Below are 27,356 nucleotides of genomic sequence, written 5' to 3'. Positions count from 1 at the left end.
CCCTTGCTCAGATCTTCCCTGGCAAGTGGATCTGAGATACTTGAAGGAGAGAACGAAGCAGACTCTCAGAGCCCTGACGTGCTCCATGCTGTGCTTGCCAGAAGCTCCCAGCACATCACACTGGGCCGGATCATCACTCATACAGGTTTGGCCAGATTCTCTCATCCCAAATCCTTGTCCCGAAACATATTCATTGGATTACGACTGTAAGCCTATTTATGTTGCCTCCCCACACTCCACCATTTTCCCCCCACAAAACTGAAAAGCTCACTTAAGACTTGGTGACATTTAAGGTTATAAATATAAATATCTGGAATCCCACATGTTACAGAACAAGCTGACTACCATGTGCTGCACACACAGTTGGGGACCAAGTTGTAGTGCTTACACTGCTGTTTGTTCCCTTTGCAGCCCCGATCTGTGTCCCCATTGGCCACCCCAGTGCCACATCAGAGGGGGACACAGGCTCTGACAAGAAAATATGGGAAGACCACAGTAAAACTCAGAATGGAAGTTTATGAGTCCCTTACCATGTGCCAGGAACTTTGAGTTAGCTGCTTTCAAATATTTCATCATACTAAACCCCAAAGCGCTGTGAGAGCCTCATTGTACAGGCAAGAAAACCAAGGCTCCAAGAAGTGAAGTGACTTTCCCAAGGACACACTTGGCCTTGACTCTTGTTGGGGAATAAAGCATTCAGCTCAGAGTCATATCGAAAGAAACTTTCTAACCATAACTGACCATGGCACACAGTCAAGAACACTGTCAGTTTATAAGCTTAAAATCAAAATCCCTCAACAACACTTCCCTAAGGGGTCCTTCCCAGACCTACCCTCCGTTTGTCTTGGGAACAAGCATCATGAAAATTGCTTGCATGACTGTCTTACTTAAGGTTTCTATGTTCCTGTTTTATATAAAACAGGGAAGGCAGTATCAGACTCTTTCCTACTTCCTAGGCTTATACCAAGAGCAAAAATAAGTTGTGTGGATGAGGCTAATTAAACAGAATTTCCATTTGATGCCTTGCTTGGTTCATGCACGGGGAAGTTGATCTGGAGTATGAATTCTGAGCCAGCACAAGGAGGGAAGAATAGCAACTTCAGTTGTATGATTAATAAGCAGACATAAATGCTTAGTACAAGATATCTCTCACTCTCATTTTCTAATTGTCCTAATTTCTTCATCCAGTTGTTTTTTTATCATGTTTTCTCATATGAATCCTCATAATATATCCTAAATCTTTTTGGAAAACTCAAGAAGTTTTTTTAAAATTGTGACAGAGAGTACCTAAATGCTCAATAATCCCTTTAACTCTTCCCGAAAATTCAGGGAACTACATTTCCCAGCCTTCTATGCAGTTTGGAGTCATGTAACTGGTCTGGCCAAAGGAATGTAGATAGGAAGTGACAGAGGCCACTTTCAAGCCTGGCCCTAAAACCCTCAAAGGATCATCCCTGCTCTCTCTTCTCATCTACAATGATTGAGGAATCCACAGATTGAAAGTAACAATGTCAAAAAATGGAATGACCTACATCTACCTACAGACTGTGATAAGGGCAAGAAATAAACTAGTTTTGTATTAAGCCACTGAGATTTTGGGATTATTTGTTATAGGAGTTAGCATTGCTTATCCTGATTACGTGTTAAGAAAATTGATATTGTTCTACCTTTTAAGACTGGCAAACAAAAGGTAGAAAAATAATTTTTGAAACCCTAGCAAAGAATTATACAATCTCATAGATCATTAAGCACCAGGGCATGTTTCAGGTTCTAGCAGAATTCCCAGTATGACCCTTTGTTACTCATTCCTAGTTCCATACATTTGGCTTTTTCTTTTGAGAAGCTGCCAACACTGTTTTAATATCTTGAGTTTGTTAGCTGGTTGAATGGTACTCCTCCACCACCTGCAAAAAAAAGTATGTTACAACCTGATCCCCAGAACCTGTGAATGTGACCTTACTAGGAAAAAAAGTCTTTGCAGATGTAATTAAATTAAAGATCTTGAGATGAGACCATCCTGGATTACCCAAGTGGATCCTAAATCCAATGACAAGTATCCTTGTAAGAGAGAGAAGAGGAGAGGATACAGACACAGAGGAGAAGCCATGTGAAGATGGAGGCAGAGATTGGAGTTAGGCTGCCATAAATCAAGGAACACCTGTAGCCACCAGAAGTGGAAGAGGCAGGGAAGGTCTTCTCTCCAAGAGACTTGAGGGGGAGCATGATCCTGCCAACACCTTGATTTCAGACTTCTGGCCTCCAGAACTGTGGAAGAAGAATATTTCACTGTTTAAAACCACCAATTTTGTGGTAATTTGTTATGACAGTCCTAGGAAACTAACACAGGGCTCATCTTCCTTAAAGGTTGACCAAAGAGTACAAGGCAGTGCCCCCAGTTGCCCCTGACCTTCTTCTAAAGAAAATCTCATGGGCGATTTTGTCATAATGGTGTTTACTGTTAATCACTATTGGAAATAAGCCAGGATAACCAAAAGTAGTAACCAAAATTGGAGAATTTACAAAGAAATCTTTAAGAAGCGTTTTTTGTTACTATTCAGCTCTGTGCTGACATCCCTGACTGTATGGCACCCAAAAGCCCGAGTGAACCTCTACTTTCTACATTTATTTACAAGGTGAAGCTCATCAAACAGCCCCTTCTGAGTCATCTCCAAATTTTTTTATTGGAGATTTTTTAAAATCTAAAATAAAAATTTTTATTTTTTTATTTTTATTGGCATTTTGAACACACATCCACATAAATTTGTCAATCTTCTTATATTTTTAGTGTTATAAAACACATATAAAATTTACCAGTTTAACTATTTGTAGGTGTACAATTCATTGGCATTAAGTATATTCACAACATTGTGCAATCATCACCATTATCCATTTCCAGAACTTTTACCATTATCCCAAAGAGAAATTTGGTAACTATTAAGCAATAACTCCCCACTCCCCACTCCCCTCAGCCCCTCGTAACTTCTATTCTACTTTCTGTCTCTATGCATTTGTCTCTTCTAGCTACCTCATGTAAGTGGAATCATACAGTATTTGTCCTCTTGTGACTGGCTTATTTCACTCAGCACATTGTCAAGGTTCATACATGTTGTAGCATGTATCAGAATTTCACTCCTTTTAAGGCTGAATAATATTCCCTTACATGTATAGACCACATTGTGTTTATCCATTCGTCTGTTGATGGATATCTGACTGTTTCCACCTTTTGTCTGCTGTGAATGATGCTGCTATCAACATTGGTGCACAAGTATTTGTCTGAGTCCCTGTTTTCAATTCTTTTGGGGGTATAACTAGAAGTCGAGTGCTGAATCATATGGTAATTCTATGTGTAACTTTTTGAGGACCCACCATACTATTTTCCACAGCTGTTGCACCATTTTACATTCCCACCAACAGTGCACCAGGACTCTAATTTCTCTACACCCCACCAACACTTGTAATTTTCTGTTTTTTTGATAATAGTCAACTTAACAGGTGTGAGCATTTATTTTTATACAAGTGTCCATTGTACTATTAGTCTTTGTTAATTATGAAATATAAAAATAGAAAATTAAATTTGAAAAAGATATAGGTAACACCTATATTTTTAAATAAATTTAAATTTTATTTTTTAATGTTTCTCAGAACATTGTGTTTATACTAAAAATTTAACATTAATATTAATCATTTTAGTGAAGCTGAGTGATTAAATATATCTTGTTATATTTTTAAAAATCATAGGTTAATGTTTTGTGATATTACTGAGTTTTAATGGCTGTCATCTGAAAAAAGTTCCTTGCACAGATATTTAGATCCCCATGGAGAAACTATAGCAGTGTTGTAAATCCTAGAGTTTAATTTTCAATTTCATTTACTAATTTTCAATTAAAATACCTCTAGTCAATTTTCATCTTTCTGAAATCAGTCTGTTTCCTTGTAAATAAATCAGAAAGTATTGAATTTTCTTATTATCAAATAGTTTCAAAACTCGCTAAAACTCTCTATCTGAAGAATGTTTTTAAACAGAAAATTTAGTTTCTAATTTTTTTTTTTTTTGGTGAGGAAGATTAGCCCTGAGCTAACATCTGTTGCCAATCTTCCTCTCTTTGCTTGAGGAAGATTGTCGCTGAGCTAACATCTGTACCAATCTTCCTGTATTTTGTATGTGGGATGCTGTCACAGCATGGCTTGATGAGCAGTACGTAGGTCGGCACCTAGGATCCGAACCCACGAACTCCGGGCTGCCAAAGCAGAGCACGCAAACTTAACCACTATGCCACCGAGCTGGCCCCTAGTTTCCAATTTTTTTAACAGTTTAGATATCAGAAAATTTGTACGTGACACATTTACATTGTTTTTAACAATAAAATCACATATCAGTGGAAACATTTCCAAACATCGAATTTTGAAACACTTTGTTCACAACAGAAGTTTCTTTTGAAAAGCAATTACTTTCTCTTTCACTGGTAAAACATCAATTAAACTTGGGAGATACATTAAATGTGTTTCTAGTCTTAAAAATGTCTGCTGGGTAACATGCTACTGATAGCCACTGTCATCACAGGAAAAAATAGCAAATTTGGACCATTGTCCTTTTGTTTAAAAAATGCAAAATACATCTTTAAGTGAAACAACTCATGAGTACTTCGTCATGAGAAGTGCAGTGAAACTGTTATGGTACAAAAAGACTTGTACAGCCTCTTCCCATCTCATTACAAAGTCCACAATTTTATTTTGTTTCTGTGAAACTAAGCGCTTCAGTACCCTCTGCATAATAGCAAAGGCAATACTTCAGAACAGGATTAAATAAATGAAAGAGTGAGGGGGCACTGTCAAGCCCACTGCGTGGTGGGATTCCCACTTGTAATAAACTGAAAAAATGACCACAAAATATGATGTCAAAAACATAAAATTGTGGGAGGGGAGAGTAAAAGTGTAGGGTTTTTAGTATGAGGTCAAACTTAAGAGCCAACAACTTAATATAGATTGCTATTTACATAGGTTATTATATATAAATCTCATGGTAACCACAAACCAAAAACCTATAATAAATACACAAAAAGTAAAGAGAAAGAAACCCAAACATATGACTAAAGGAAGTCATCAAATCACAAGGGAAGAGAACAAGAGAAGAAGAAAGGAACAGAGAAAAACCACAAAAACATCCAGGAAAAAAGCAACAAAATGGTAATAAGTACATACTTATCAATAGTTAATTTAAATGTAAATGGACTAAATGCTCCAGTCAAAAGGCATAGGGTGGTTGAATGGATAAAAAAAACAATACCTAGGGGCCGGCCCCGTGGCTTAGCGGTTGGGTGCGCACGCTCCGCTGCTGGTGGCCCGGGTTCAGATCCCGGGCGCACACAGATGCACCGCTTCTCCGGCCATGCTGAGGCCACGTCCCACATACAGCAACTAGAAGGATGTGCAGCTGTGACATACAACTATCTACTGGGGCTTTGGGGGAAAAATAAATAAATAAAATCTTTAAAAAAAAAAAAAAAACAATACCTATATATAGGCTGAAACAAGAGATACATTTCAGACCTAAAGACACACAAACTGAAAGTGAAGGGATGGAAAAAGATACTCCGTGCAAATGGAAACAAAAAGAAAGTTGGGGGAGCAATACTTATAACCGACAAAATAGACTTTAAAACAAAACTGTAACAAGGGGCAAAGAAGGTCATTGCATAATGATAAAAGGAACAATCCAACAAGAGGATAGAACACTTATAAGTATCTATGTGCCCAACATAGGATCACCTAAATAAAGCAATTATTAACAGACATAAAAGGAGAAATTGACAGTAACATAATAATAGTAGGGGACTTTAAAACCCCAATTACACCAATGGATAGATCATCCAAACAAAAGATTGATAAGGAAATATTGGCCTTAAATGACACATTAGAGCAGATGGACTTAAGAGATATATACAGACATTCCATCCAAAAACTGCAGAATATACATTCTTTTCAAATGCACATGGAACATTCTCCAGGACAGATCACACGTTAGGCCACAAAACAAGTCTAAATAAATTTAAGAAGACTGAAATCATATCAAGCATCTTTTCCTGCCACAACAGTATGAAACTGGAAATCAACTACAAAAAGAAAACTGAAAAAATCACAAATATGTGGATATTAAACAAAATGCTACTGAACAACTATCAGGTCAACAAAGGAATCAAGGAAAAATCAAAAAATACCTGGAGAAAAATGAAAATATGATATACCAAAATCCATGGGACACAGCAAAAGTAGTACTAAGGGAATTTTATAGCAAAACAGGCCTACCTCAAGAAACGAGAAAAATATCAAATAAATAATCTAACATTACACCGCAAGGAACTAGAAAAAGAGGAACAAATGAATCCCACGATCAGTAGAAGGAAGGAAATAATAAAAATCAAAGTGGAAATAAATGAAAATGAAAAGACAATAGAAAACATCAGTGAAACTAAGAGCTGGTTCTTCGAAAAGATAAACCAAGTTGACAAAACTTTAGACTCAATAAGAAAAAAAGAGAGAAGACTCAAATAAATAAAATCAGAAATGAAAAAGAAGAAATTACAATGGATACCACAGAAATACAAAGGATTATAAGAGAATACTATGAAAAGCTATACAACAACAAATTGGGTAATCTAGAAGAAATGGATAAATTCTTAGAATTATACAACCTTCTCAAACTGAATCAAGAAGAAATCGAGAATCTGAATAGACAATCACTGGTAAGGAAATCAAAACAGTAATCAAAAAGCTCACAGGGCCAGACCCGTGGCCTTGTGGTTAAAGTTTGGCTCACTCGGCTTTGGCAGCCTGGTTTGGGTTCCTGGGCACACAACCACACCATTTGTCTGTTAGTGGACATGCCACGGTGGCAGCTCATACAAAAAAAGAGGAAGATTGGCAACAGATGTTAGTTCAGGGCAAATCTTCCTCAACAACAACAACAAGAACAAAAAAAAACTCCCAAAAAGCAAAAGTCCAGGACCAGACGGCTTCCCAGGGGAATTTTACCAAATCTTCAAAGAAGATTTGATACCTATTCTTCTCAAACTCTTCCAAAAACTGAAGAAGACAGAATGCTTCCTAACTCATTCTACGAGGCCAACATTACCCTGATACCAAAACCAGACAAGGACAACACAAAAAAGGAAAATTACAGGCCAATACCACTGATGAACATAGATGCAAAAATCCTCAACAAAATATTAAAAAATCAAATACAACAATACATTAAAAGGATCATGCACCACGGTAAAGTGGGATTTATTCCAGGGATGCAGGGATGGTTCAACATCCTCAAATCAATCAACGTGATATACTGCATTAACAAAATGGAGAATAAAAAATCACATGATCATCTCAACAGATGCAGAGAAAACATTCAACAAGATCCAACATCCACTTATGATAAAAAAAAACTCCGAATAAAATGGGTATAAAAGGAAAGTACCTCAATATAATAAAGGCCATATATGACACACCGACAGCTAACATCATACTCAATGGTGAAAAACTATCTCAATGGTGAAAAACTCAGTGGCGAAAGCTATCCCTCTAAGAAGAGGAACAAGACAAGGACACCTACTTTCACCACTCTTATTCAACAAAGTACTGGAAGTCCTAGCCAAAGCGATTAGAAAGAAATAAAAGGGACCCAAATTGAAAAGGAAGAAGTAAAAACTGTCATCATTTTCAGATGACATGATTTTATATATAGAAAACCCTAAAGAATCCACCAGAAAACTATTAGAAATAATAAATGAATACAGTAAAGTTGCAGGGTACAAAAGCAACATATAAAAATCAGTTGTTTCTATACATTAGCAATGAAATAGCAGAAAGAGAAATCGAGAATACAACCCCTTTTACAATCTCAACAAAAAGAATAAAATACCTAGGAATAAATTTAACCAAAGAGGTGAAAGACCCATACACTGAAAACTATAAGACATTACTGAAAGAAACTGAGGAAGATATAAAGAAATGGAAAGATAATCCAGGGTCATGGATTGGAAGAATAAACATGGTTAAAATGTCCATATTACCTAAAGCAATCTACAGATTCAATGCAATCCCAATCAGAATTCCAATGACATTCTTCATAGAAATAGAACAAAGAATCCTAAAATTTATATGGAACAGAAAAGACCTTGACTAGCCAAAGGAATCCTGAGAAAAAAGAAAACAGCTGGAGATATCACACTCCCTGATTTCAAAATATACTACAAAACTATAGCAACCAAAACAGCATGGTACTGGCGCTAAAACAGACACACAGATCAATGGAACAGAATCCACAGCCCAGAAATAAACCCACACATCTATGGACAGCTAATCTTCAACAAGAGAGCCAAAAACATACAACAGAGAAAGGAAAGTCTCTAAATAGTGTTGGTAAAACTGGATAGCCACATGCAAAAGAATGAAAGTAGACCATTATCTTACACCATACACAAAAATTAACTCAAAATGAATATAAGACCTGAAACCATGAAACTTCTAGAAGAAAACATAGGCAGTACGCTCTCTGGCATCAGTCTTAGCAACATATTTTCAAATACCATGTCTGACCAGGCAAGGGAAACAACAGAAAAAATAAACAAATGGGACTACATCAAACTAAAAAGCTTCTGCACAGCAAAGGAAACCATCAACACAATGAAAAGACAACCTAACAATTGAGAGAAAATATCTGCAAACCATATATCTGATAAGGGGTTAATATCCAAAATATATAAAGAACTCATACATCTCAACAACAAAGAAACAAACAACCCAATTAAAAAATGGGCAAAAGACCTGAACAGACATTTCTCCAAAGAAGATATACAGATGGCCAACTGTCACATGAAAAGATGTTCAACATCATTAACTATCTGGGAAATGCAAATCAAAACTACGAGACATCACTTCACTCCCGTCAGAATGGCTATAATTAATAAGACAGGAAACAACAAGTGTTGGAGAGGATGTGGAGAGAAGGGTACTCTCATACACTGCTGGTGGGAGTGCAAACTGGTGCAGCCACTATGGAAAACAGTACGGAGATTCCTCAAAAAATTAAGAATAGAAATACCATACGATCCAGCTATTCCACTGCTGGATGTTTATCCAAAGAACAGGAAAACACTAATTTGAAAAGATATATGCACCCCTATGTTAATTGCAGCATTATTCACAATAGACAAGACTTGTAAACAACCTAAGTGCCCATCAAGGGATGAATGGATAAAGAAGACGTGGTATATACATATATATAATGGAATACTACACAGCCATAAAAAAAGACAAAATCACGCCATTTGCAACAACAGGGATGGACCTTGAGGGTATTATGCTAAGCAAAATAAGTTAGACAGATAAAGACAAATACCACATGATTTCACTCATACATGGAAGATAAAACAACAACAATAAACAAACACAGAGACACAGAAAACAGATTGGTGGTTACCAGAGGGGAAGGGGATGAGGTTAGAGTAAAAGGGTACACATGTACAGTCTCAGATGGAAACTAGATTTTGGTGGTAAACATGATGCAATCTATACAGAAGTTGAAATATAATGATGTACACCTGAAATGTATATAAGGTTATAAGCCAATGTCACCTCAATAAAAAAACTAAAAAATAAAATAAATAAAAATGACACAAATATCTCCCTTGTATCTTTTGCAATGTGACCTTGCAGTTTGACTTTGCAGCTCCTTCCATCGAAAGATGGAGACTATTTCCCCTTCCCTTGAATTGGGCAGCTTTGTAACCTGTTCAGGCCAATGGAACACAGCAGGAGCACCAGCGGCACATTTCACATCCGGGCCTCTAGACACTGCAGGCTTCTGCTCTTGCCCCTGGAACTCCACCACCGGGTGATCAAGCAGGGGCTTGTTAGGAATACAGATCCCTGAGCCCCTTCTCCCAGAGATTCTGATTCACTGGGTCCAGGGATCAAGCATCAGAAGCAATTCTGATTCAGGAGGCTTTCAGATAATACTTCAGAAAACCCTGTAAGTCTTGATTACGGAGCAGCCTCAACTTCAAGCCTATTATAAAAATCAGAAAAATATATATACACTCATGTTCACTCATAGCCACCTTTGCAGAATTCCTGAGTTTGAATCTAGTCCTGACTGCATTTTAGTAGCTTAGTGATCTTGAATAATTCCCGTAACCTCTCTGAGCTTCAGTTTTCCTATTTATAAAATGGGAATTTTACCTAGCTGTTAAGTCTACTGCAAGAATGAAATAAGTTGTATAAAGCACTCAACACAGAACTTGGTGCACAGCAAATGTTCAAGTACGTATTATTCCTATGTCATTATTATATTGTTATCTTTAAGTACCTACTCTTCTTAAAGGGCTAACTTGCATTTCTGGACATCTCCAAATCCCTCAACAGAAACCCGGTCTCACACAAAGTCAGGCTCTGGAATCAGTCCCACCTTGGTTCCTGTCCCCAATTCCACCACTTCTCAGCGTGTGACTTTGAGACTTAACTGAAGTCTCCATTTTCCGAATACAAAGGGATTCCCTCTACCAGGGAGCTGTGAGGATGACAAGGGTCAATGTGTATAAAGCCCTCCGCCCGGTGCCTGGCACATGTCACCCACAGAAAACATTACTGAGTAGCATAGTTTCTTCAGGAGTCTCCCTCATAAATCCTGAAATTCCAATCAAGAAAAGACATCTGCAGTTTTCCAAGACACAACTGACAAACTCATGGTAAGGTCACATCACAGGTGTTCTTAGTACCTGGAGGGAGTATCCGGTAACATGACAGTATTGGTGGAACAATTTGAGGGAGGGCCACCAGAGAAGACAAAGAGGGGCCCCTGGAAGTTTCCCTAAGGCACAGACCCTAAAAGCAGACACATCTGCTATTTAGAGCTGCAACAAAAGGAAAAAAATTCATTTTGCTGGACTCATTGTCAAAAGCTCACCTGTGAGGGAATAATGAAGTGAAAGCATATGTGGCCACCTCAGAACAGTCAGAGCTGTGGGGTCCAGGGAGATTTTTGGAAGATGGTAAGGGCATCCTTCCTTCTCCAACACTTCTGCCAACACCTTGAGCCAGGCCCCCAGCCCCCGTCTGAAAAAGTGCAAGCCTTTTAAATGGTCCCTCTGCCTCTTGCTCTTCAGTCCCTCCTCTCCACTCAGCACACGTGGCCACAGTTATTTACCTAAAACCCCAAAGGTCTCACATCACACTCCTGGGTAAAAATCTACAGTGGCTGCTCCTACTGGGTCCAGTGTAAATGCTTCATTCTTACTGCAGGAGGCTTCACCCCTCCACACGCATGAAGTTCCTCCCATTAAGGACAACAGTAACGCCCCAGCCAGAGGCAGGGGAAGGGCGATGTTCTCCTGCACATTCAGGGAGCCCAAGTTAGAAAGCTTGCAGTCAGCAAAATTCCCCCACACTCTCACACCTGACATCTAATTTCATTGCATTCTAGCCAGAATAAAACAAAACACTTGATGCTGTTTTAGTTTGCATTAACAATAAATCTAGAGTGATGTCAGCAACACGGCAGAGTGAGCTATTCCCTTTGTCTCTCCACCTCTGAATAACAACTAAACGGACATTCATTGACTGATAGAGGATACTCACACAGCACAACAGGATGCCTGAGAGACCCACACAGTGGTACATCTGAAGGTGGATGAACTGGGCCCCTGTGAAGCAGTGGAGATAGGCGAGCACTCCCTTACCCCTCCCCAGCAGCAGTAAGCCAGTTCACAGGTCCTCACACAGTGGGCAGTGCTACTCTAAGGTGAACAGTATCCTGGCCAGCAGGAGTGCCCACCACGGCACCATGGCCCTGCCAGTGGGAATGCTCCTCAGCACAACTGTAAGAAGAGGCGGTGGCAGCTCTGCACACACATGCATGAATGCTTTCCCTTCCAACAGGAGCGCCCACCATGCCAGGGGGAATGTGCCTCAACATGACTGTAAGAAGAGGTGGCAGCAGCTCTGCACACACGAATGTTTTCCCAGCTGGCGGGAGCACCCACCATGCCACTGTGGCCCTAAAGAGTGGCCCTGACTCAGACCCCATGAAGAAGCCCCTCCCACCAAGCACAGTGGCCAGCGCAACCATAAGCAGAGGCGGCAGCAATCTGGTGCACGTGAACACTATCTTGGCCCATGGGAGAGCCCAACATACATGCATAACTTCCAGCACATGTGGCAGAAAACACAGGTCCCGCCCCCTCAGTGGTGCAGGTGGAATCTGTGACCTGAAACTACGACAAATGCACCAGCAAAGGATTAGTTCATCAAACACCATGAAAAACTACAGTAACACTTCAGAGCAGAAGGAAAATGGCAAGTCTCCAGAAAACAACCCTGAAGTCACAGAAATTTACAATCTAAATGACAGAGAATTCAAAATAGTTGTCATAAAGAAACTCAGCAAATTACAAGAAAACTTAGAAAGACAGTTCAATGAGCTCAAGAATAAAATTAATGAGCAGGGGGAAGACTTCACCAAACAGATTGAAATTATACAACAAAACCAAACAGAAATTCTGGGTATGAAGAACACAATCAATGAGATAAAAAATAATCTAGAATCTTAAAAAAATACAGCTGACATTATGGAGGACAGAATTAGTGATTTATAGGATTGAAATATAGAAATGCTTCTGGTGGAGGAGGAGAGAGAACTAAGATTTTTAAAAAATGAAAGAATTCTTCAAAAATTTCTGACTCAATTAGGAAAATCAACATAAGGATTATAAAAATTCCACAGGGAGAGGAGAGAAAGAAAGGAGCAGAGAGCTTGTTCAAAGAAATAATAGCTGAAAACTTCCCAAACCTGGGGAAGAAACTGGACTTACAAATACATGAAGCCAACAGAACTCCTAATTACATAAATGCAAAAAGACCTCCTCCAAGGCATATAATAGTAAAACTGCAAAGGTCAACAACAAAGAAAAAATACTAAGGGCAGCAAAGCAGAAGAAAATAATCTACAAAGGAATACCTATCATGCTTTCAGCAGATTTCTTGGCTAGGAGAGAATGGAATGATATATTCAAAACAATGAAAGACAAAACCTTTCAGCCAAGAATACTCTCACCAGTGAAACTATCCTGCAGATACAGTGGAGAAATAAAAGCTTTTCCAGATAAACAAAAGCTGAGGGAGTTCATCACCACTAGACCTGCCTTACAAGAATTGATAAAGGATGCCATCATACCTGAAACAAAAAGACAAAGGTCTACAAAGCATTGAGCGAGGAAATAAATAGACAGACAAAATCAGAAATTTGCAGCTCTCTAACAGAACAGGTTAGCAAAAAAATTATAACATAAAAGATAAAGGGAAGGAAAGCATCAAAAATAACTATAAACACTTCAATTTAGTCACAAACTTACAAGACAAAACAGGATAATTTGTGACAGCAATAACTCAGAAGAGGAAGAGGACGGGGATGGAAGGTGCTTAGGCTAATGAAGATGAGAGGCTATCAGAAAATGGACTATCTCCTCTATGAGATCTTTTTTATTTATTTATTATTTATTTATTTATTTATTTTAGTTATTGGAAAACTTTACATTTGGAACTTGAGTATAGGAATCCACTTTTTAAACTGCAAATTTTAAAAAGCTAAATATATACAAGTATTTAAAATGAAAATTTAGTGTTTGAAGTTTGGGCCCCTCTGCTCCAACTGAGGATGACTCTGAGAGGCCATTCAGCTTCTGTGCTTCCCAGTGGAGTCACTGAGGCCTCACTGATACTGGACCACAGTCCACGTGCACCTTTTGTCCAATCCTGCACCTTTCTCTTCCCTTCCAAAAGAGTTGAGGCCAAGAGATTTCCTAAATAAATCTTCTGCTCAATAATACCCATCTCAGAATCTGCTTCCTGGAAACCCAACCTGCTAGAATGTATTTACTTTTAAATAATAAAATAAACACCTGGGTCCTCTGAGACCTCAAACATCTGAGGTCTTAAACATCAGCCTTTGCAGGTCAGCCCGTCAGAAACTCCATGAATGCCCACTTATGAGATCTTTTATACAAACTTCATGGTAACCACTAAACAAAGAATCAGAGCAGAGTCACAATTCATAAACAAAGAAAACTGAGAAAACCACCATAGAACCCTGCCAAACTGAAATGGCAGTCAGAAATACAAGGGAAGAGAAACAATGGAAATATAGAACACCCAGAAAACAAGAGATAAAATGGAAGTATTAAGCCCTCATATATCAATAATCACTCTAGATGTAAATGGATTGAATTCTCCAATCAAAAGACACAGAGTAGCTGGATGGATTAAAAAACAGACTCAACAATATGCTGCCTCCAGGAAACACATCTAAGCTCTAAAGACAAACATAGGCTCAGAGTGAAGGGATGGAAGACAACACTCAAAGCAAATGGCAAACAAAAGAAAGCAGGTGTGGCCATACTTATATCAGACAAAGCAGACTTCAGGAAAAAAAAGACAATGAGAAACAAAGAGGGGCAGTATATACTGACAAAAAGAACATTCCACCAAGGGGACATAACACTTATGAATATATATGCACCTAACAAAGGAGCACCAAAATATACAAAGCAACTATTAACAGACCTAAAAGGAGAAATTGACAGCAACACAATAATAGTAGGGGACATCAACACCCCCCTTACATCAATGGGTAGATCATCCAGACAGAAAGTCAACAAGGAAATAGTGGATTTAAATGAAACACTTGAGCAGATGGACTTAATAGATATATATAGAATATTCCATCCAAAAACAGCAGAACACACATTCTTCTCAAGTGCACATGGAACATTCTCAAAGACAAACCATATGTTGGGAAACAAGGCAAGCTTAGATAAATTTAAGAAGATTGAAATCATATCAAGCATCTTTTCCAACCGTAATGCTAGGAAACTAGAAATCAACTGTAAGAAAAAAGCTGGGAAAGTGACAAGTATGTGGAGACTAAACAACATGCTACTGAACAACCTTTGGATCAATGAAGAAATCAAAGGAGAAATTAAAAAATACCTGGAGACAAATGAAAAGAAAAATACAACATACCAACTCTTACGGGATGCAGAAAAAGCTCTTATAAGAGGAAAATTCATAGCAATACAGGCCCACCTCAACAAACAAGAAAAATATCAAATAAATAATCTTAAACACCTAGAAGAACTAGAAAAAGAAGAACAAATAAAGCCCAAAGTCAGCAGGAGGGAAATAATAAAAATTAGGGCAGAAAGAAATGAAACAGAGACTAAAAAAACAGTAGAGAGAATCAATGAAACTAAAAGCTGATTCTTTGAGAAGATAAACAAAATGGACAAACCCTTAGCCAAACTCACTAAGAAAAAAAGAGAGAAGGCTCAAATAAGTAAAATTAGAAATGAAAGAGGAGAAATTACAATGGACACCACAGAAATACAAAGGATTGTAAGAGAATCCTATGAAAAACCGTATGCCAACAAATTGGACAATCTAGAAGAAATGGATAAATTCTTAGACTCATACAACCCCCCAAACCTGAATCAAGAAGAAGTAGAAAATCTGAATAGACTAATCACAAGTAAAGAGATTGTAACAGTAATCAAAAACCTCCCAAGAAACAAAAGTCCAGGATGAATTGGTTCTCTGGAGAATTCTACCAAACCCTAAAAGAAGATTTAATACCTATCTTCTCAAGCCATTCCAAAAAATTGAAGAAGATGGAACACTTCCTAACTCATTCTACAAGGCTAAAATTACCCTGATACCAAAAACAGGCAAAGACAGCACACAGAAGGAAAATTACAGGCCAATATCACCGATGAACATAGATGCAAAAATCCTCAACAAAATATTGGCAAACCGAATACAGCAATTCATTAAAAGGATCATACACCATGAGCAAGTGGGATTTATACCAGGGATGCAGGGATGGTTCAACATCTGCAAATCAATCAATGTGATACACCACATTAACAAAATGAGGAATAAAAATCACATGATCATCTCAATAGATGCAGAGAAAGCATCTGACAAGATTCAACCTCCATTTATGATAAAAACTCTGAATAAAATGGGTATAGAAGGAAAGTACCTTGACATAATAAAGCCATCTATGACAAACCCACAGCCAACATCATGCTTAATGGTGAAAAACTGAAAGTCATCCCTCTGAGAACAGGAACAAGATAAGGGTGCCCACTCTCACCACTCCTATTCAACATAACACTGGAGGTTTTGGCCGGAGCCTTAGGCAAGAAAAAGAAATAAAGGGTATCCAAATTGGAAAGGAAGAAGTGAAACTCTTGCTGTTTGAAGATGACACGATTCTATACATAGAAAACCCTAAATAAGACATCAGAAAACTATTAGAAATAATCAACAACTACAGCAAAGTTGCAGGGTAGAAAATCAACTTACAAAAATCACTTGCATTTCTAGACACTACTAATGAACTAGCAGAAAGAGAAGTCAAGAATACAATCCCATTTACAATAAAAACAAAAAGAATAAAATATCTAGGAATAAATTTAACCAAAGAAGTGAAAGACCTATACACTGAAAACTATAAGACATCATTGAAAGAAATTGAGGAAGACACAAAAAAATGGAAAGATATTCCATGCTCATGGATTGGAAGAATAAACATAGTTAAAATGTCCATATTACCTAAAGCAAACTACAAATTTAATGCAAGCCCAATCAGAATCCCAATGACATTCTTCATGGAAATAGAACAAAAAATACTAAAATTTACATGGAACAACAAAAGACCCCGAATAGCAAAAGGAATCCTGAGAAAAAAGAACAAAGCTGGAGGAGGCATCACAATCCCTGACTTCAAAATATACTAAAGCTATAGTAATCAAAACAGCATGGTACTGGTGCTAAAACAGACACACAGATCAATGGAACAGAACTGAAGGCCCAGAAATAAAACCACACATGTATGGACAGCTAATCTTCAACAAAGGAGCCAAGAACATACAATGGAAAAAGGAAAGTCTCTTCAATAAATGGTGCTGGGAAAACTGGACAGCCATATGCAAAAGAATGAAAGTAGACCATTATCTTACACCATACACAAAAATTAACTCAAAATGGATTAGACTTGAATGTAAGACCTGAAACCGTAAAACTCCTAGAAGAAAATATAGGCAATACACTCTTTTGACATCAGCCTTAGCAGCATTTTTTCAAATACCATGTCTGCTCAGGCAAGGGAAATAAAAGAAAAAATAAACAAATGGGACTACATCAGACTAAAGAGCATCTGCAAGGCAAAGGAAACCAGGAACAAAACAAAAAGACAACCCACCAACTGGGAGAAAATATTTGAAAATCATATATCCGACAGGGGTTAATTTCCAAAATATATAAAGAACTCACAGAACTCAACAACACAAAAACAAACAACCCAATCAAAAAATGGGCAGAGGATATGAAGAGACATTTTTCCAAAGATATACAGATGGCCAACAAGCACATGAAGAGATGGTCAACACCACTAATTATTAGGGAAATGCAAATCAAAACTATAAGATGTTACTTTACGTCTGTCAGAAAAGCTAAAATTAACAAGACAAAAATCAGCAAATATTGGAGAGGATGTGGAAAGAAGGGAACTCTCATTCACTGCTGGTGGGAGTGCAGACTGGTGCAGCCACTATGGAAAACAGTATGGAGACTCCTCAAAAAATTAGAGAGAGAAATACCATAAGATCCAACTATCTCACTACTGGGTATTTATGCAAAGAACATAAAATCAACAATTCAAAGAGATCTATGCACCCTTATGTTCACTGTAGCATTATTCACAATAGCCGAGCCGTGGAAGCAACCCAAGCGCGTCCTTCAACTGATGAATGGATAAAGAGGATGTGGTAAATATATACAATGGAATACTACTTAGCCATTAAAAAGACAAAATTGTCCCATTTACAACAACATGGATGGACCTTGAGGGTATTATGTTAAGCAAAATAAGTCAGACAGAGAAAGACAAACACTGTCTTTCACTCATATGTGGAAGATAAACAAACACATGGATAAAGAGAACAGATTAGAGGTTACCAAAGGGGAAGGGGGCTGGCGGGTGGGCAAGAGATAAAGGGGAATATATGTAGGGTGACAGATAAAAATTAGACTATTGATGGTGAGCACAATGCAGTCTATACAGAAACTGATAAATAATAATGTACACATGAAATTACACAATAGTGTAAACCATTATGACCTCAATAATAATAATAATAAATCTAGTGTAGCTGAACATTTTCCCATTTTTATTTTTTTCACTGGTTATATTTTCGTATTTTTTGTAACAAGATTTTCCCCGGCACTTTTAAATCAATTTCATTTTTAAGTACGCTCCCAGAAGGAGAAGCCTGGTTATCATAAAGAGTTACTTGGTCCGATCAATTTTGACTTCCGACCTCCTGTAGCCATGTCCTGTGGCTCACTGCAGGATTGGACGGTGGGAATCTTCCACAAGTCATTCTTGACAGCTGAGAGGCAGTGAGCTGTCCCTAGGGGTAAGGGAATGCCTGGACTCCATGAAGTGTGACAGAGCTCCCTTGCATTCCTCAGATCGTGAAGAAAACTTGAAAAAACATATGAACATGGAAAAGCTTGCCCAGAGACCTTCTGAGACTGAAGTGTTCCTTCCTATAACCTTTCCGCTGTGGGAGGAGAGACATGGGGAAAGAGAGGCAGAAATACTGAGAGAATGGGAGACCGCCATGGCCCCAAAGATAGAGATGCCTGAGTCGGGTCCCCGCCACCTCAGCTGAGAGGGCAACAGCAAGCGTTACACCATGTGGGCTACGTGGGCTTATTCCCCAGTGTTGGAGGGTCTTGTGAGGCAGGACCAACTTTGGGGGAATCTGGAGGTGTCTGTAGATACCTCGTAATACCTGTTAACTTTTCCTTTTTAAAGTTAAAATCTCGTTTAGTTGATTATAAGTCAACTAAGGAAGCTGGGCTATCTAGAGTGTCTTGTCAATTCCTGGATGGAGTCTTGAGCCAAGCAAACTGCAGACACCTGAAGAGGTAACCTAGCATCCGAAAAAAACATTTAAAAATGTTCCTACTGTTATTGTTAGTGGTGGTCTTGTTCCCTTCCTTAAAGAGATTGTATGAGCCCTTAGTGTTTCAGGAATCCCTGAGAAATGTTTATGGAAAAGCAAATACGTTTTCCCCTTTTAGGACAGGAGAAATGACAGTTCAGGAGAGGACTGTGCTTGTCCACCGCCAGCTGTAGCTGAAAATACGGCGGGTACTCCCAAATACTTCTCAAAACGTCCAAAGGACCAGGGCTTCACTCTGTGATTTTCAACAGTAACTTCTCCATAAACCCCGCTTCCAGAGACGATGGTCAAGTCCACAGCCTATTAAAGTCTTTAATTGGAATGCAGATCCAAATCAAAACATACTATAAATTTTTAAACAAATCAGTTCAAAAGAACCATCCACCTCAGCTTTTATGCCACCAGATATCCAACTTTAGGGTGCATAAGAATGACACAACGCATGTATTTAAAATGCATATTCCCGGCTTCAACCCACAGATACCAACCCAGGTGACTTGAACACAGATGGGTCAAGGCCACAATTTGAAATACATTTCTTTAGACTTTTTTCAAATACAACTAAACAGAAATTGCTAAATATCGTCCATCATATCTGGTTACAGAGCTTGCCAAGGAAGCATGATTAAGTCCGCCTACCACACAGAAAAAAAAGGAAATTTTGTGTGGCTAGTGGTCCTCTCTCTTTTATGAGGAAAGCAAACCCCACACTCCAACAAAATTCCTCTTGGGGCTCCTTGGCTCAAATTGGTCCCATGGCCGATGATAGCTACAAGGGAGGCTGGGAACACAGGGAACAAGGCTGTCTCGGTCAGACCAAGCGCTTCATGACCACCGTCACAATCCTGTCTATAAAGAAGGTGGAAAAAAGGCCAGACAGCTCATTGCAACTACCTCGAAAGGGAAGGAAGCAAACATATTTTGAAATCCTACTATATGGAAAGTTCTGGAACAAGTACTTTCACGTTTTTTTTTTTTTTTTTTTTTTTTTTTGGTGAGGAAGATTATGTGATATGTGAGATGCCCGCCACAGCATGGCTTGATAGGCAGTGCATAGGTCCATGCCCAGGATCTGAATCTGCGAACTCCGGGCCGCCAAAGCAGAGTGTGTGAACTTAACCACTACATCACCGGGCCGGCCCTACTTTCACACTTTTAAAAATCTCATTTGGGGCTGGTCCAGTGGCACAGTAGTTAAGTGCGCTTGCTCCGCTTCCCCAGGCTGGGGTTTGCAGGTTTGGATCCCAGGCACGCACCGATGCACCGCTTGTCAAGCCATGCCGTGGCGCCGTCCCATATAAAGTAGAGGAAGATGGGCACGGATGCTAGCCCAGGGCCAGTCTTCCTCAGCAAAAAGAGGAGGATTGGCAGATGTTAGCTCAGGGCTGATCTTCCTCACAAAAAAAAAAAAGAAAGAAAATCTCATTTAACTTAATACTGCAAACTCCTGTGTACACAGAGCTCTTTGCTTTTCCCATATCAGCTCTCCTCTCTCTCACAGTAGAAGTCATCGCTCCAGATTTGTTCAAAAGGATTGTCTCTTAAAAGTTGCCATTTAAGGTAATTTTAATCACTCAAAAATGAGTTTTCACGTTTGTCTCTAAGCTGTATTATATTTTCTTTTCTTTATTGAGGTTCTTTGTTCTCTTTTGTTCGTTTTTATGCAAACTTAGAGCACAATACTTTTAATCCATTAGAGATATGAATAAAAGGAACCAAATCCCCACCGTATTGTTGCAAAGATTTAAAAATATCAACAACTTAAGACCCCCAAAGCAGCTACTATGTGGGATATAGTGATTGCCCTGAGAGACAGGGACATTAAAATTTTTTCTTTTGTTCTCATTTTTTAAAAGGAAACTAAATGCAAAGGAAAATGTTAATACAATGCACCGGATACAAATTAAAACATGCAAGTCAGGAAATGCAAAGGTGAATGTTCTCATAGGAACCTTAGCTCATGTGCTCTGCCCACATGCACAATGATGTGTCAGCATGACACACTGGTGTCTCTGCTGATAAACCCGACATTCCGGGCACCAACCTTTGTGAATCTGTAATTGTCTGGACAGCCATGATAAGTGTAGAAGTGAAAATACTACTCATGGAACTATTGCTTATTAAAATTCACATTTATTTTTATTCTCTGCATTGTACCTATTTTAAAAATATAATTATTTGTATTCACAAATTTTAGTTCCCATTACCAGAAGAAATGTTGCTGGATTAACGTGATGCTCAGAACTCTGGTCTACTCAGTCAACAGTTCAGTCAACATAGCCCCAAACTGAGTCAGACTGGATGTCTGACACTTATTGAATTATTTGGACATTTTACTCTCATGCACATCCAATCTTACCCCTTAATAGGGGCAACTGAACATATCCTGAACTGAAACCATCCTGATTTCTTTGACTTGATAGGGTTAAATCTGCTGAAGGATCTGGGTGTCTTCCCCCTTGCCTTCTCCCCCACTCTCCTACTCCCCTCCGAGTGGAGAAGGGACCAGAAGGGGAGATAGACAGAAAACATATCATGGTACTGCTCCGTTCCCCAAGCCTGTCCCTCCTGTTAGAAGGGACTCCGTGCTGTAGAACTAATTGTCAATCCAGATTAGGGATCGGCAAACGTTTCCTGCAAAAGGCCCGATAGTGAATATGTTCTGCTTTTTTAGGCCACAGGGCCTCTGTCTCCACTACTCACTGTTGGAGCACAGGCAGCCACAGACACTACTCAAACAAAGGGAGCGGCTAGGCTCCAGCACAGCTCTATTTCCACAAACAGTCTGCCAACTCCTGGTCTAGGGAATTCCACTTGTCTGTTGTTTTCTTATTTATTCTATTTTATAGCTCAGGACTCAACACTGTGTTTAAATATACACTGCATCCTAATTCTTTTATATTCTGCCACTACTATTCTAAGTGATTCTATCATTTATCCTTCTCATCATAAATCTTCCAGCTCCTTCTCCAGGAGAATGTTCTCATAAGCAATTAAATTCTCATAGGAAATTAAATTATTTTTTTTACCTTCTCCAGGACCCAAACCTCCCAGCCATCATCAGCTGGTGAGCACACCTGAGTTAGGACACGCGCGCCGTAGGCCCTGCAGGAACTAGTCACTGCTGTGGGAGAAAGCACCACAGCTGAGTGAGCACACCTGAGTCAGGACACGCAGTCACTGCTGCGGGAGAAAGCACCACAGCTGGTGCCTTAAAACAGCTGCTTGTTTCTCCTCATGAGCCTTTGGTCGTCTCCCCTCACGTCTTTCTCACAATTTTCTTGCCTATTCTTATATGTATTATTCCAAATGAAACATTATTTCATCGAATCCCCCCCCAGAAAATTCATTGAGGTTTTAATTGGCTCACTTATTAATTTAGGAAGATTAACATTTTTATGATATTAAGTCTTTTCACCCAGGACCACGCTATACTGTGCCATTTTTTCAGACCTTGCTTTATGCCTTTTCATAAAATTTTACAGTTTTATTCAAGTAGATCCTGTTTCTTTTCTTCTTAATTTTGTTCCTAAGTATTTTGCAGGTTATGTGGCTATCACTATGGGGACATTGTTGGTTCACAAACTCTGGAATTTCACCGTGAAATCTGAAACCAGCCCCGGTCCACAGGGGGCAGGGAGAGAGGAAGAAAGAGGCAGACAGACACAGGTTGGGAGGTGGCCAGTGTAAGAAGCAGGGCACTGACTTAGGAGGCTTGTCTGGGGGCCGTAAGACTAGATCTCCACCCCTGCCCACCATAAGCTTAAAGTTTATATTGAGGCCTTAACCGGGCTCAGTCACCTTTACCATCCAGATGGTCTCCACAACACGTTGCTCTCTCAAGGCCGCATCCTTGAAATGGCTCCAGCTGTGGGAAGGTGGGCAGAAGGTACATTCCCAGGATAGGGGAGGGGGGAGGAGCCTCCTAGCGCAGGGGTCAGCTCTCGGGTCAACCAGAAGTCACGTCCTCTGGATGACCTCCTCCAACAGACATTTTCATCTGTAGTCAATTATTATCAATAGAGATTTTGACTTTTGTACATTTATGTGATTTCGGTTTTTGCACATTTATCTTATACCCAACCTCTCTATCAAAGTTAACTTTTAATTTTAATTTCTCTAACAAAATTATATTATACTCCATTTTTATTTCACTTTTGTTCCTAAGTATTTTACAGGTTGCGTGGCTATCATTATGGGGACATTGTTGGTTCACAAACTCTGGAATTTCACCGTGAAATCTGAAACCAGCCCCGGTCCACAGGGGGCAGGGAGAGAGGAAGAAAGAGGCAGATGACACAGGTTGGGAGGTGGCCAGTGTAAGAAGCAGGGCACTGACTTAGGAGGCTTGTCTGGGGAGTTTTCTCCTTCTCCTTTCTTAATAATATCCGTTACCATGTCAGCCATCTCCACAAGCGTTAAACAAAGTAACACATGGAAAGCACTTAGCACAGTCTCTGGCCAGTAAACGTGAGCACTCGGCGAATGTCAACTAGTATTAAGATTTTGATTATGCTTATTCAAGGTAAATGTAAGTCTTATGCCTTTCTTTACTTATCCTCTACTCTTAGCTATGAGATCTTTCGACCATATAAGCAGGAAAAAATTCTCCATGTGGAAAACTCTAGGAAACTGTATAATTTGGTACTCATATTCCTAATACATTATAGCCACAGAAGATTCCAATAATTAGCTAGCACAGGAAGCACCACTTATAGTTCAATTCTGAAAGTTAAATACACTTAAGATTTTATGCTTTGATCAGAGGTGTCAACAAGCTGAACTCAGTTTGTATAGGAAAAGTGTAGCCCTTGTAAAACACAGCTTTAAAATAACTAATGACCACATTAACTCAAGCAGACCTTCCTCATTAAGCTTCAGGCTGAGAAGAAACTGCCTTTCTGCTCCCCATCTTGCACTTGATTCCGCTTCCCCAAAGTGCTATCATTTTTTCAATGATTTTTTCTTCTGCGTTTGGATTAGTCTATACTTGCTTTAGGCAAAGGTATTTTCTTTTTCGCTTTTTCTCTCTGCACAAATGTACTTGTTTTCTTAATCTAGGAAACACAGGAGAAGCTGGACACAAAGGAAAAATGAGGGAAAAGAAGTGTGGCTGACCCAGGGGTGTCGTGTTCGGACGGCCTTGAGACTCGGACTAAGCCTTGAGACTCGGACTAAGCTGCGCCTGCACTGAGGCACTTTGCTCAGAGAACGGTTTTACGAAGCAAGGATGACAAGGTCTGGTCTCACAAAGGTTGGTATCACTGTGTTTTGGGCCAAAAGACTACATCTTTAAATAATAAAATAACAATAATAATAATAAAGGAGCCGTGCTTTACACACATTACCTCACGTAATTCCTGACTACAACCTTCACGCCACAGATAAGGAAACTGAGGCCTCACAAAGCTCAAGGTCACACAACCAACAAGGAATTGGTCAAGTTTGACCTTAGAGCCTGAATTCTTACCCACAAAACTATACTCTCCCTTAAGCTTGTGACTCTGCTTAAGCCAAAACATCTCCTAGACAACTGAACTTGGAACTTCTGACTCAAAATTCTTTAATGGCTTCAAGTGAGTAGCCCATTGGAATTTGCCCACAACATATCACAAGTCACATTCCCTTATCTGCACTGATGTGGAACATAAACATGTGCCCCAGGACCACAGGAAATAGCACCAGCCACACCAGTGCTGAGGGTGGAAGTCATCTAGGGCCGGCTCCGGGCAGCCAGGCTGTGAGTCGGACACATGTCAGACATAACCCAAGTCTCTCCTTGGAATTACTCAGACTCAGCTGTTTTTCTCGGGGAACTGACTGTGCAGCAAGGCCCCAGGATGTTTGCTTTAACAGATGCCTACGTTTTCTTGGGCAATAGGAGCGGTTTTGCTCTCGGGAAGAACAAACACTTCTCAAAGGGGATAAAGCCGGAGCTGTTGGAAGGAAAGCAAGAGAGGGCGTCAGTGCTCTAATTTATTTCAGCAGCGACGTTTTCCCTTTCTTTACGGAGGCAGATATTACAGATGCTCGGTGCTGGCACAGGTCTGGGAGACCAAGGTTCATGATGAAATTCCCATGTTTCCAATTTCAGTTCCTCAAATCCAGGCCCTAAATTCTGGCGCCCTTTTCCTCAGGAATCTGGGGAAGCAGGAAGTCAGGATAAAGAGGTTTCAATCTTAACACCCTCTTGCTGAATCGCAGTCCTCAAGGACATGCCTTCAGGGAGGCCAGCTCTTACCTCAGTCCAGAAGACAGTGGGTAGGTGGGCAGGATGTTTTCTGCACAACTTATATATAATTATATTCAGGACAAGACTGTGTGAGTAGGAAATGGAATCTAGCAGAAATACAAAAAGGCGTGTAGGCCCAATAAGAAATATACCCCACACATAAATGAGGCCCAGTGGGCAAATACTTCCCTACTTTGTGAGCCAACCCACCCCTGCATACATATGTGCTAATAAAAATATACAGATGTGGGAAGCATGACTTCCAAATTTTTCCTGATAAAGTATCTGAATGCTGGCTTCCAAGAGATAGATGTAATTGCTCCCCTCTTGGATGGAAATAAAACTCAAATATGTGGTCTTGATTATCATAGTGGAATAGAGAATTGACAGATTTAAAACATTATGTTTGCCAAGATGATTGCACTCTATTTCCTTTCCTCCTTCCTTTAAAACAATAATTATTTTTCCATTCACTTTTCCAGCTGATGGATAGATAAAAATGACACCAAGATGTCCAGGGCCACGTGGCAGGAGAGGTTTGTTGTAAAGGTCGAACGCTTTAAAGACTGGTTTGCGCCCATTTTTAGGACCTGGGAAGAGGAAAAATAAAATTTCTGCACATATCAGATTTGTAGATTAGAGACACGCATACCAACCTGCGGACGGGCGGAAATCATTGAGTGCTTTGCTTTCTTCCCCTCTCTCTGGAACAAACAGGTTGGCCAATCTCAACAGCACAGGGGCCTAGGATCATGTTTTCATCGTGTCCCCCACTGTCAGCTGGAGAGCAGAGAACACAGCGGGGACCAGACTCAGAAAGAACAATTCCATGACAGAACACAAAGTTACTTTTTAGACTACATTTCACCCTAATGCCATTATCCTTGATTTTATATTTTTGTAGTTTTAAAAGGTTAAGTTCTCTGAGTGCCTAGTATTAAAACATTTTCTTCTATATTTTTAACTTTTAAAATATGCAGACAGTAAAAATCATCCTGAATTTAGCAGTATCAAGATTTTCATATGAAATACACATTTTTTTACATGCCACCTGTTACAATCAGGGTTCTTGGTAGCAAACAATACAAACTCCAGATAATTTAGGCAGCAAAGGAATTTATGGGAAGCCTGTGGTATCTTACAGAATTGATGGAAAATGCAAGAGAATGAGGCTTAGAAAAAGAAATGAAAGGAGGTTGGTGGCAGAGGACTCAGCCGAGGCCATGCCACTGGAACATTCTAGATGGGATACTGCTTCAGCACAGGAGCCCCTATTCCCATGGGTGCCACCCCACTAGACACTAACAGCTCCCAGAATCTGGCCTCTCACTGCCACCATGAAACCATGATTCACTGTCTCCACATCTTTGCATCACCTCCTACATGTTCAACATTTCGGGTGGGAGTTTCTTAATTAGTTGAGCTGAGGGGCTACCACACCTTAGCTATTTGCGGTTAGAGAGGGAGAACCTACGGTTGCAGACTCATATAAAGGAGTTCTCCCTCAATAAAGAGATCTAGATAATGTGGCACCAAAGAAGTTATACCAATGATCACCTCCAATTTCTTCCAACAACATCTCCATCCATAGACCCTCTATAGCACACACTGAGTCCTTTTATTCAGTATCCACTCATGAACAAATCTATCCACTAGAGAATATCTACTCACAGTCTCCATTTTTTTCTATTTATCAACTTTCTCACTGATTCCCTCAATGATCCATTTTTACTTTTTTTCTTTTTTGCATTTTTCCTTCTATTTGTTTTCCTAGTGGTATTTTATTCCCACATGCCTTAATGACAGTACACCATCTTCATGTATAATCTGCCATCTCTTTATAATGCTTAATTTTCAAGGCCAGATCATACAAGATTATTTCATCATAGAAAGTATGACTGCGAAACAAACATGCTGGCATCTCAACCAAAATTGTATATCCAGTTCCTAAACAAGCATCCCCACTTGAATATTCTACTTGATGATATTCTACAAAAGCAAACTTGATATGTAGCCCCCATCCTTTGCCCCCTAAAAAACAGACT

General features: G+C 39.4%; 1 long non-coding RNA gene across 1 annotated transcript in view; it reads left to right on the top strand.

Annotated features, from left to right (window-relative positions):
• The window catches only part of LOC147915882 (uncharacterized), a 79,193-nt gene extending 54,964 nt beyond the window's left edge, over positions 1-24,229 (top strand). Inside the window, exon 4 of the long non-coding RNA XR_015553754.1 lies at positions 24,141-24,229. This is a non-coding gene — a long non-coding RNA (uncharacterized LOC147915882). The remainder of the gene's footprint in view (positions 1-24,140) is intronic.
• The last annotated feature ends 3,127 nt before the right edge of the window (positions 24,230-27,356 follow it).

The sequence above is a fragment of the Ceratotherium simum genome, chromosome 12 (genome assembly GCF_057802395.1).
Source record: "Ceratotherium simum simum isolate JZ-2026a chromosome 12, ASM5780239v1, whole genome shotgun sequence".
NCBI classification, from domain to species: Eukaryota; Metazoa; Chordata; class Mammalia; order Perissodactyla; family Rhinocerotidae; genus Ceratotherium; species Ceratotherium simum.
The sequence above is the reverse complement of the archived record's forward strand: the minus strand, read 5'-3'. Positions and strand labels throughout refer to the sequence as shown.